At 31.6% G+C, this 7,800-nt stretch overlaps 2 long non-coding RNA genes across 8 annotated transcripts; both read left to right on the forward strand.

Annotated features, from left to right (window-relative positions):
• Positions 1-6: 6 nt before the first annotated feature.
• Positions 7-1,431, forward strand: LOC110414101 (uncharacterized). Of its 2 annotated transcripts, XR_002444983.1 has the most exons (5): positions 7-364; positions 489-587; positions 710-789; positions 870-895; positions 1,109-1,431. It is a non-coding gene; the product is annotated as an uncharacterized LOC110414101 (long non-coding RNA). The 2 variants fall into 2 exon arrangements; XR_002444982.2 differs by lacking the exon at positions 1,109-1,431 and having other exon boundaries at positions 870-1,087.
• Positions 1,432-3,476: 2,045 nt separating this feature from the next.
• LOC110413761 (uncharacterized) lies at positions 3,477-7,775 on the forward strand. 6 transcript variants are annotated; one of them, XR_016351074.1, is made up of 4 exons: positions 3,477-3,611; positions 4,458-6,814; positions 6,902-7,210; positions 7,302-7,775. It is a non-coding gene; the product is annotated as an uncharacterized LOC110413761 (long non-coding RNA). The 6 variants fall into 6 exon arrangements; XR_002444949.2 differs by having other exon boundaries at positions 4,458-6,492; positions 6,597-7,210; XR_002444948.2 differs by having other exon boundaries at positions 4,458-4,610; positions 6,015-7,210.
• Positions 7,776-7,800: the final 25 nt, after the last annotated feature.

The following is a 7,800-nucleotide window of genomic DNA, read 5'->3' on the forward strand; positions in this document are numbered from 1 at the left end:
CAGTTCAGCATTGCCTCGGTGACAATATCCCTTTGGTGGGAGTCTTTTGCACAGCACGTTTTGTAGCACTCGTTTATCTCTAATTTATCTGCAAATGGGTCTTCCAGAAACAGTTTAGGCCATAATTATCTTCACGTTGGTTTCTTGTTATTGGCAGGATGGGGGGAAATTACATACCAAGAACTGTATCCGTGGAAAATCTCTCTCGTTACCGGTGTTGCTAACCCTGTTTTCTTAATGTGCCATTCCAATATTTTTCCCTTTTGTATATCCTTGCCGCTTATATTTCTCTATCTTTGGTTAGGTTGCAGCTGTAGACAGTAGATCAGAATCTGTGGTAGTCACCAAGATGACTTGTTTCAAGGTTCTTGTTTTTTGCCCCTTAAAAACACCATAGTGTTAAAACTGTACCATGCGCACTGCGATTTGATTCACTAATTAGCTGCCCTCAATTTTGTAATTCTTTTCTTGGCCTTAAATGAGTGTAGATTGTTCCGAAGCTGTTGAAAATCGACAAGATGTAGCTGCAAGTTGCAAGAAACACAACTAAGATGTTGTTGCTATGGGATCCAATGATCACTTGATTGGTAGTTTATCATTTTTTGTCGGTTCAGTTTTCCTGTATTTAAGTCGTCTCTTTCTCTCTTTGTCTTGAGGCAGTAGTAAGAGCCGTGGTCCGTGACAAAGAACATACATTTGTACCATGTAGATATTTTCATGGCCATGGCAATTGGATTCTCATTGGTCGCTTTCAATCTTTCATCAAATTCTAGAGCGAGCTCTCAACTGGTAATGTACCGCTCTGTAAAACCAAACAAATGATTTCGTTGCTTTGTTTTGCTGATATTGCTTTCACTATTGCCCTCCAGATGATGAATTCGAGAATTCCAACAGGGTATTTTTCTTTGTACAATGCAGCTTCGAAATTCTACTTGTATAGAGTGTGACAAGCACTAGAGATTTTTTATCTTCTTGGTTGCTGTCTCTTTCTTCTAAAGTTGAGATTTGTAGAGTGGAAGGACTTGGTTTCATCCTAGGCTATATGATCATCATCATATATTCAAACTGACTTTCGTTTACTTTGTCAATTTTTCTCATTTTGTCACAGAATTGACACAGACACGCATATCTCGGTTCCCACCACAAGTCCTTTTCCTTTTTTCCTCTGGCCAATTACCCCAAAGTCCATTGAAAACCCCTTTCTGTTTTTTATTTAGCTCGTGGAACATGACACTTTGGAAGAAAACTTCTCCTTGCAATGAAAGATGGAAAAGCAAGGACGCTCCAAACACTGACGGATGGATTATGGCCATGAGTTGTTCTTTCAAGATTTTTAGCGATTTGTCTGCATTTTTTTCTTTTTGGAAATTATTCTAAGGACACACTGCTGGCAAGAATTCTTATGAGAGCGCGACTTCCATCACATTTGAATTATTTCATATAATAAATATACTTCTTTTTCACATAATATATAATTAAAGAAATGTAACTTGCAAAGTAAATAGGGAACATTCAAGATGGAAAAGTACTAAAAAATATCCACTTGATCTTGAGCTCAACTTAACAACAAATGGAGTCGATATTCTTCTCAAATAATTTAATTTGCTTGTACTTTTGTCTTTAAAAAAAATTAAATAAATCTTTATATTTTTATTATTCAATAGAATATTTTTACTTTTATTTTAAATTAAATAAGTTTTTATACTTTTATTTTGAGTCAAATAAAACTTATGACAAATGATTAATTTAGTCAAAATGTAATTAGTCAATCATTAATCATACTGATTTATTGGATTCAAAATAAAAATATATGAGCTTTATTGAAAGTCTGTTTAAAAGTTATTATGAAACTCTTTTAAAAAATACTAGTTTTCAAAATTATGCTAAAATTGTTTGATAAAATGAATTATATAAATTTTAATTTTAGTTAAAATTAATATGAAGGGTATTCATATTATCTTCAATTACCTAATAAACTAAAGCAGAACATGTCTGTTTCAAGTTTATATACGATTTTAGATGTTAAAATTAAAAAAATTCATACAAAAGGAACAACTTTTAAATTTGTATAATAGTAATAGTCTTAGAGTTTTTTATGAAAAAGAAAAAAAAACTTTTGAATAGTACCTAAATATGGTTTTGAATTTTAAGCTTTTTTTCTTTTAATCTCTGTAAGAACAAAAAATCTTTAAATTTTGTTATTTTGTTATTGGATTTTTTTTTTAGTAATTTTTTTAAAAAGAGGTAGAGAAGAGGGAAATCGCGATTTTGTATTGGAGAAGAGTGATTTGTAAAAAGAGAGAGGGAAGAGGGAGATTGACTGAAAGAGATATTATTTTTGAAAAGTTTGCATATATTTAAAAGAAGAGAATGTCTTTGGAGGTTTTTAAAGTGTCTATTTTATTTTTTTTTCAGCTTATTTACTTTTTAAAAATAAAAGCAAGATCCAATAAGATCTTTGAAAAACTTTTAAAAATTTTTTTAAAGAACAAAATTTTTTTTAAAAAAACTTAAAGAATAGCTTTCTCTTTTCTTCTTTTAGAAACACGCCTTCAAAAAATACCTATTTCCCAATCAATTTTTCTTGCTTTACAAATCACTCTTTTCCAACGTAAAATCGCAATTGCCCTTTTCTTTGTCTCTTTTTATAAAGATTATTAAAACAAGAAAAAAAAATAGAAAATCGAGTAACAAAATAACAAAATTTAAGATTTTTTTTATTCTTATAAAGATTAAGAGAAAAGAGAATTCAAAATTCAAAGTTACATTCAGGTATTATTCAAAGGTTTTTTCTTTTTTTTACCAAAATAAAATCTAGTACTATTACTACTATACAAGTTTAAGAGTTGTTTCATTTTTTTATAGATTTCTTTGATTTTAATATTTAAAATAGTATATAAACTCGAAGCAGATTTTTTTTGTTTTGATTTATTCAGTGATTAAAAATGACATGAATACCCTCTATTATAATTTTAATCAAAAATAAAACTTATATAATTTATTTTACCAAACAGTTTATCGAACAATATTAACTTACTTTTAAAAGTTTTTATTTTTCATAAAATTTTCATAATAATTTTTAAGTTAAAAAAAAACTATGTCAAACAGGCTTTAAGCTTTTTTTCTTTTGAAAAATTTTTTCTTAAAAATAAGTAATTTTTTTTTTCAAGAGCTTTTCAAAAATCTTGTTTGCCTGAGCTTATTCTTTTAAGAGCTAGATTAGCTGAAAAAAAATCAAGCCAAACAGACATTGAATATGATAAAAGAATATGAACTTATGTAAATTTTTTTAAATAATTTTGAGACTTATTTAACCATTATGTCCAAAAAAAAAACAAATTCATAATGATTGGAAGGTGGTTAATGTTGCGGCCCAATAATCCACTATACTAGCAAGGCCCATGAAAAGTGGGCTTTGCTTGGACTTTAGACCTCTAAAAACCCAAATAACAGAAACAAAAAACAACTGTCAAAATCTGGCATCAAATGCCAAATGCTATCTGGAAGAAGGGAAACATAATCCCTCTGGAAATTATATCATATAGCTTTTCTCCTTGTTCCCTCTTCAGGTATGCATAAACCATTTCGAACAGGATTTCGCCCAATTTAGGGTGAGTAGTGCTCTCTTTTAGCTTTCCTAGTTCTTGTCCCTTTAACCTTTTATAGATTCATTTTTTGGGCAGTAAGAAACATGCTAAACTCGTCGTAAATTCATGGTCTGGCGTCACATTGTGTAGAACTTTGGAATTAACGTCACTTTCAATAGTTGAAATCGTACTAATTTGATTAGTTACTGTTGAATTAAGTCATTACGTGATATAATTTCATGAGGTCTTGATCGCGTATGCCTTTTACTCTAATGCTCGAATTCGAGCCAGCATTTGATCAGTTTTATTCTTTTTTTTTTTATTTTCAATATGAGTTACGGTGAATAATTTTAATTGCATTTGGCTATTAATGCGGCTTATATTAATCAGCTGTAGAGATGCTTAAAAAAATTAAGAAGTCATTTGTAGCTTGCTTGAAGTTTATTAGTACAACTTAAACGATTGGTCATTTTTTTTTTTTTGAAATTAAACGATTGGTCATTTTGATATATGGCTACTATCATTGTCATTGGTTTTGCTTCACTCATGCAAGAACAGTTTGATTTCATTGGATTTTTATTTTCTAACTCTGTTTGGTTAATGCTTTTACTCTTTGTTTTTTGCCATTTGCCTTTTGTTTGCTGCTATTCTTTTTTTTTTTAATTTTTAACCTTTTGCTTTCTTTCATTTTTTGTTAAAAAGAAAAAAGAAAATAACAAAATCATCAACCAAACAGAGCCTAAATTATCTTATGTAGCGTCCTGTTTCAGTTGCTGTTACTCTTAATAGACCACCTTCCTTGGAGGTCGTAACGTGAATTTACCAAAGTTGTAAATCTGATGTGTATTTAATTTAAGCTTATAAATGCAGGACAATAACTGTTTGGACGATGTTAGATAAGAATCGTTCTTCTTAGGTACTTGTAGTGGAGGTTAATGTTTTATTGACACGTGGGGTACTGCCTTCTGGACGAATCGTGGGGCTTCAGTTGCAGGACCTATAGAAAATCCTGCAAGTTAAAAGGTAAACTGTAATTTCTTGCAACAAGTAATGTTTGGGCTTCTTCTCACATAAAATGATGGGAAATACTTCTGATTACATTCTGGCATGCAACTTGCCAAACATGTAATCATTCATATATCTGGTAATCATTTATCAAATACATAGGAAAGATAAAGAATAAAGAACACGGTTTTTCAATCTGTTCACATTCTTGTTAAACATGATCATGGCATAGTTAAGTTAGGTCAATATTTAAATGATTCTAATCATGTCAATGACATTGTCTTGACTAGTGTCTGTCTTATTTGTCGTACAATTTTAACAAGTGGGTGGCAATATGGCCGACATGATATAACAGATGCTTGACACGTACGTTTCACTTGCTTTATAATAAGACATTGGCATATGGTGACAGAAATTGTGTTTAAGGATAGGATCCAGCCAATTGATTAGTCTTTATATCTTGGTATCTAATTAATTATGTGGTTAGATTATGAAGGTAGAAATATTGGACTGGTAACGGACTGAAGGTAATTGAACTTATACAAGTGTTGTAAGAAAAGAAGGTATTGAATGGATAGGAACACATTAGTATGATTGTTCTTATAATTTAGAAACGGATCGAGGTAGAATTATAAATCTGAGACTATATGATGTTCCATAATAATCATAAAAAAAAAAAAGAGCATATGCCATTATTTTTGGAAAACAGCTTATGATGTTTGTTATTTGCTGGAAGAAAAATAATTATAGCTGAACTTTGTGTGAGCGATCAGAATGAGATGCTTTTAAGATATTAGTTGATTTCATTTTACAGAAGGCTGGTAATAAACTGATTGAGCTTCATTAACAGAGTTGTAGTAAAAGAAACTTTGGCCTAAGTTGATAATTGGTATATGCTCAAGAGAAATTTCAGGAAGGTAAACAGCTATAAGATAGTCATGTTTAATGGTGTAGACTGTAGAATAAGGAACCAAAATCCAAAAATGAAGTGATGAGAAATTTGTCAATGCATGAGTGACTAGAAATAATGTGAAGTTGACTTTGCATTGGGAATGGTTGAACATATCAGCATAACTGACTAGATCTATGGAGTCATTTCATGGGATGGTCATGGATAACTGGAGCAAATGTTTGACAAGATATCTAGTTTTGGCTAAATAGCTATAGGGGAAAGGGGAGGTCAAAAATGATGGGAGTGCAGAAATAGAAGTTGCCAAAATGAATGAACTTGTTAGTGAATGTGTGCCAATATGAATTGTTTTTCTTGGCCCAAACAGATATAAGAAGAAAATGTTAGAAGTTTTCTTTGACACGCTTCTCAATGGTACTTGTTTCTCTTGTATTTCGTAGAATTTCAATTTTACAAGTTTTAGATTCAATGCATGTAGATATTTTCTTTCTATTTTTTTTCCTGAAAAGCAGAATTTGTAGAGAGAAAATAAAGATCAGAGACAGGAAGGAGGCTTCACAGAAAAAGTACTCACATGCACACATTGGCTGTTCTTCGACCATTTTGAGCATCAGATATGTGAGAGTTTGCAGATTGTATCCCCCTAATGTGTAAATTTTTTTTTTAATGGAAGTGGATTCCATACTTTAATTGTTTAATATCTACTTGGTTAAAACCCAAAACTGTCACACAAGAATAGTGCCTAACATTTCTTTAAAGAGTCAACAAAACAATGCTGACAATTAAAGCTATTTCCACAATCCAACCTGTGCAATAGTTGTTTATATTTGACGGTTATGCAAGGTTAATATTGCCTCACGTTGATGTAAGTTGTTGACTTTTTCAGTAATGTAATAATGGTTCTTTTGCAACTTCTTGTTTAAGGTGTTGTTATTCTTTTAGCAAACTTCCCTGGAGATTCTTTTTATGGTCTACACAAAAGATATTATTGTATTCATCTTTTTCTTTTTCTTTTTTGTTCTCTATGTATATAACTTGTTTCGTAGCAGTTTCATTTACACTTTTTTAATCTTTTTCCTTTTTTGTTTCACCAGAGTAGCCCTTAAAATGAAGAGGCTGGTATGTCCTTAGGAGCATGTTTTGAATTAAATTGGTCAGTTAAAGATGTGGAAAAATTTCCTTGTCACATAGGAGTATTTGCTTCATGGCAACATCTGTCAAATGATGCTTCTCATTGCATGGACAAAATTTTGAAACCTTTTGATGGGTTTTGAGAGACAATTATGAATGGGACCTACTGCTGCTCCAAAATGCAAGCAAATAAACTTTATTCTTCCCATTAGCTTAATATTATCTAGAAGTGTCCAAAAATTTTGAAATAGATGATCAAAATTTTCAGGTGTTGCATATATCTGGTGGAGCATATGACTTGATTGAGAGTGATAATCTGTTTTATATTCATCTGTGCTAACATGAGGTCAGGTCTTGCCTTGGTTACAGTTTACCATTTTAACCATATCAGGTGCATGGAGTCTCCAAATTTTGTTCATTCTGTTCTTGTTATGTTTGCATAGGACTTCCATGATGGTTGGCTCTTGCCAATTATTTTGGACTTATTGTGACAGAATCCTGCAGGAAAGATGATTTAGCATCTCCAGTTGAAGCGGGATGGATTACTCATCTATGAAGTTCAAAGTCCTATGAGCAGGTTAGTTGCCATTTTCCTAATTGTACTATAATTTGCTTACCTTCATTAGTGTTTTCGTCACTTTTTAGATGAAAAATACTTTTCATGTTAGGTATGCGAAGGGTTCTGTTCCAAGGTGCAATGCATGGCATGTGATTTTTTTCTGGTGGGCTACAATCTGACAATGCAATCTTTTTTATGTCCACAACTGTGCACCCAAGTTACATTGAAACTAAAGGAGACACTAGGTCACAAGAGGCAAGAGTACATTAGACAGCAAAGCAGAACTGTATGATAACATTAATCTTGAATTCTTGGCCATGACCTCACTAAGCAAGCATGTCACAAGCTCCAATTCTTATGGGGGCTTCATTTATTTTGATATGGATCTGATGATGTTGTAGTTGCGTACTTATACCTAAATGTGCAAGTTGCATTATGGCATGGTAAAATAAATATATGGTCTCACATGGTCGATTTTCAATTCATTTTGTGGAATCAACCACTGCAGAAAGATTAATTCTTCCAGGCTTATGGAGAAGTATAAGTAGAATAGTTCTAAACTCGTTGGAAATTTGGGGTTGCAGGGTAGTAAATATAAGTTAGCTGAA

Source organism: Theobroma umbraticum, unplaced genomic scaffold, assembly GCF_002168275.2.
Source record: "Theobroma umbraticum cultivar Fairchild unplaced genomic scaffold, ASM216827v3 scaffold_4.1, whole genome shotgun sequence".
Classification (NCBI taxonomy): Eukaryota; Viridiplantae; Streptophyta; class Magnoliopsida; order Malvales; family Malvaceae; genus Theobroma; species Theobroma umbraticum.